A 4645-nucleotide genomic window follows, 5' to 3' on the forward strand; every position below is an offset into this window, starting at 1 on the left:
CTTGGCTCTACCAGTTATAAGCTCTGACACTTTGTTCAGTTTTCTTAACCTCCTGAGATTGCATTTCCTCACCTATAAAATGTGCATGTTGACGATGTAAACTGTATGGGAAGCAAAGTATGGTTGATGGGAAAAAAACAGTGAGATATTTGTTCAAATGTTTCTTGTGGAGTTTGGCATACAAGGAATATGCAGACGATACTTGCTGTCTTTATTATTTTTATTGTTAGTTAAGGTTTTCATTATATTTTGGCTCTTAAATCATCTCTTTGACTCACAACCTCTTCTTCATATCGCCAATCCTCCATTAAATTTCCAGAATGATCTTTTAAAATTGCAGATCAAACTATATAAGAAATCTGCTGCTCAAAATCCTATAATGGTTCCCAGTTCCTTTTAGGGTGAAGTCTAAACTCAACAGAGGATGAGATGGTTGGATGGCACCACTGACTCCATGGACATGAGTTTGAGTAAGCTCCGGGAGTTGGTGATGGACCGGGAAGCCTGTTGTGCTGCAGTTCATGGGGTCGCAAAGAATCGGACACAACTGAGAGACTGAACTGAACTGAGTAAACTCTATAGCATGACAATGTCCTTTTGGATCCCTTGTTCAACACCAAGCTCCAGCTAAACCACTTGCAGTTACATTTTTGCGCTCCCACAGATTTGCACATGCTTTTTCCTTTGTCTTGAATGTATAAGTGACTGTGTTGTATGCTGCCCTTCATACTGCCACAGCCTGTCTTTCAAGACCAACTGCTGGATCACCGAGTAAGCATTCACCCTTCCTCCTTGCCAGAACTACTTCTTCCATCATAGTGCCTCCTGAATTGTATTACATTTACGGGAGTTCACCTCCTTTCCTCTCTCCTGTGCTCCCAGAGGAAAGGCAGTGATTCTTATTCTCCCCTGTGTCGCAGTATCAGAGATGATACTTGATAGATGTTTGTTGAGTGATTGACTGAATGGGAATTACTGAACTGGCCACAAAGTTTGTTCAGATTTTTCCACGAGAGTATACAGAAGAACCTGACTGAACTTTTTGGCCAACCCAATATTATGGACCACAGTGCACTTTCCCTCCTAGTCTCCAAAACATTAATGCATCCAAAGCACTACATGTTTGGCAAATAGTAGGTACTCAGTGAATAACTTTGAATTAACTAATTTGTTTCTATACCTACTTTTGATCTGCAGTGTTTTAATAGAAGGAAATTAGAATATCTTAACCAAAAGTACCAGATGTGGTGGTATGACTGAGTTAAACAGAGAAGGCTTGAAAGTAGAATAAAGTCACTTACTACTATCATTTGAGTTTTCCTATTCTTCCCACATTTTCTCTGAATTTTTAAGATATCATAATTTAGGGGTTCACAACTCATAATTATTAAATATATGAAGTGTACTTGCCATTCTTTGAAAAGGTTAGTGCTATCACAGGATGTGTAAATCTTCTTTTATGAAAACGATGACAAGCAAAATTATGATCCAAGTCAAGGTTTTATAAAGCATTGACTTGGATGTGCTTGCTTTTAAAGTAATTTTAGTTTAATCCCTCATTTGAGACTCAGTCCTTATTTATGTATGATGATCAAGCTGATCATATGCTTGAGTCATTGATGAATGGACCAATGGAAATAAGGTCAAATATAGAATTTTCTTCCCTTTAGAATTACTGAATATTTTACATTCCACATTACTGTTTTATAGACTTTCAATGACTAGATAAATAGGGCCCTAGGTTTTACATTTATGAAGATATTAATAAATGAGCAGAGATGTGTCAAAATTGCCTAGAGAAAAAGGATATAAATGGAGACATAACCATAGGAAATATAGAAACAAAGAAACCAGCCCAATCCCAGTGAGCGCTGGTGGCAAAAGAACAAAGTCAGCTTTGATCAAGTCTCAGATTTTGGCTTGGTCTGAATAGAACCAAAACCTAAGCAGAAAGGCAGAAAAAAATTCTGCTTTTTTGGCTATTTTGCCATAATATTCCCAAATGTATTGTATTTTCCAAAATTCAGCTTTGTACTTTATGCACCCAACTTCTAAAATTGCACTTTCTCCTCATGCCACTCTTTCCCATATAATCTTTGGAGGCTCTTTAAGCCTGAGACTATCAGTAATGGCATCTTCTATTATAAAACACTCTGTGGAGCCAACTGCAGCCTCCAGCCTCTTCTGATTAATATAACACTGTGTTTGTTCCTGAAGCAGAAACTGCTAATCTCAGCAAAGGCTGGAAGAGGCACAGGTAGGGAGATTTTCAGGAAGGTTTTGTAGAATCCATCAGTGTGACATTTACTACGCTTTGCTACTATTTACAGAGAGTGGCAGAGAATGAGTAACTGAAAACAGAAATGGCAAACAACTCAGATGAAGGAACAATTATAGGAGTATAGAGTGTTGGGAAAGGTTTGGGCTTTGTCAAATACCCCTGAGTTAGGCTCCTGAGCTTTGGCCAAAGGTACTAAGTAAACTGAGTTTCCTTTTCCTCTCTCCTCTATGAAATAAGGATAAGACACTATAACATCTTCCCTGATGGCTCACTGGTAAAGAACCCACTTGCCAATGCAGGAGCCAAAGGTTCAATCCCTAGGTCAGGAAGATCCCTGAAGAAGGAAATGGCAACCCATTGTGGTATTCTTGCCTGGGAAATCCCATGGACAGAGGAGCCTGGTGGGCTACAGTCCAAGGACTCGCAAAAGAGTTGGACACAACTTAGTGACTAAACAACAATAACATGCTATAACAGATGCTCTCAGGGGTTCCCCTGCTGCTAAGTCGCTTCAGGTCGTGTCCGACTCTGTGAGACCCCGTAGATTGCCTCCTACCAGGCTTCTCTGTCCCTGGGATTCTCCAGGCAAGAACACTGGAGTGTGTTGCCATTTCTTTCTCCAATGCATGAAAGTGAAAAGTGAAAGTGAAGTCTCTCAGTTGTGTCCAACTCTTAGCGACCTCATGGACTGCAGCCCACCAGGCTCCTCCGTCCATGGGATTTTCCAGGCACGAGTACTGAAGTGGGGTGCCATTGCCTTTTCCAAGGGTTTCCCCTAGATCCCCTGAACCCCTGTAGTTGTGACAGATGGATACAAAAGTGTGGAAGGGCAACTCCCTTGTTCTCAGGAGCATACATCTGAAGGGCAACTTATTCTTCTGAGTTCCCCTGTGGGTCTGAGGGACATGGCCTGAGATCATGTCTATGGTTTGTTTCTTCATATCCATGTCCTGCTTTTTCCTGGTTTCTTGAGAGCAGTTCCTTAATAAGTCAAATGCATACAAGCTTCATCTCAACTTCTTCTTCTGGGCACCCAACCTAAGCAGATGTCTACTTTGAAAGTTCCTGATGTGGATTAGACACAGCAGGTATAGGTTATCTACCAGAATATAAAGGGGAAAAATACTAACTATTCTTACTCTTTTATTTAGTCTTATTGATTTTTTTCCTCTGTTTTCATCCTGTCTATCTCTACACATATTCTCCTTTTGGAGATTAAAGTTCTAAAAATCTTCAACTGTATACACTTTTTAGGCTCGAAAAGTGATTTCTATACCAAACCCTATGACTGATCATATTTTCCTGTGCTGATGACTCTCTTGGAGTCTGATTCCTCTTGATGATCAATATATAATTGAGTCAGTTTTGGTTGTTAAATTATGGCTTCAACTCAATGGCTATGTTCCATGGTAGCCAGTTGTTAAGAATACAGGTTTTTAAGTCAGATGGAGCTGAATATGAATTTATATGCTTCCCTTAAAATGTGAGATATCTTTCAAAGTTGTCACATTTTAATCAGATGAGAGCTTGGACATTGCCTGAACGGTTTTGTTGTTGTTGTTGCTTATTTTTACTACTACTGTATTTTAGTTCCATTCTAATATCCCAGTAGCTTGTTGCATTCACATTTTGATAAGATTATTACAGATAGGCTGCTCTTGCACAATAGAAATTCATTTTCTGTCCCATGTGCTTAGTGACCTTCTATAAATGGAAAGTATTTTTTGGCTGATATATAATTTGGGGGGTTTCTCTGGTCTTGTTTATTGAATTACTGTATTTTGGGGGAAGAAAAATAATTTTCCCTCTGCGCTTTGGAGTTCTTGTCTGAGGACATTGAAATAAAAGATTAACAAGAGAAAAACAAACACAAGTTTATTAACACAGTAACCCCATGTATAGATTGTATAGCATCTTTAACAAAGAACATTTATGTAAAAATGACATTACAAAATAAAGTAGTTTTAGGGTGCCAAGGATGGAGATAAAGAAAAGTCAGTAAAGTTTGTTATTTAGATTCCCCTAGTGCCATCACTTCATGGGAAATAGATGGGGAAAGAGTGTCAGACTTTATTTTTGGGGGCTCCAAAATCACTGCAGATGGTGATTGCAGCCATGAAATTAAAAGATGCTTACTCCTTGGAAGAAAAGTTATGACTAACCTAGACAGCATATTCAAAAGCAGAGACATTCCTTTGCTGACTAAGGTCCGTCTAGTCAAGGCTATAGTTTTCACTGTGGTGGTATGTGGATGTGAGAGTTGGACTGTGAAGAAGGCTGAGCACCGAAGAATTGATGCTTTTGAACTGTGGTGTTGGAGAAACTCTTGAGAGTCCCTTGGACTGCAAGGACATCCAACCAGTC

This window comes from Oryx dammah, unplaced genomic scaffold (genome assembly GCF_014754425.2).
Source record: "Oryx dammah isolate SB20612 unplaced genomic scaffold, SCBI_Odam_1.1 HiC_scaffold_17, whole genome shotgun sequence".
Taxonomy (NCBI): domain Eukaryota; kingdom Metazoa; phylum Chordata; class Mammalia; order Artiodactyla; family Bovidae; genus Oryx; species Oryx dammah.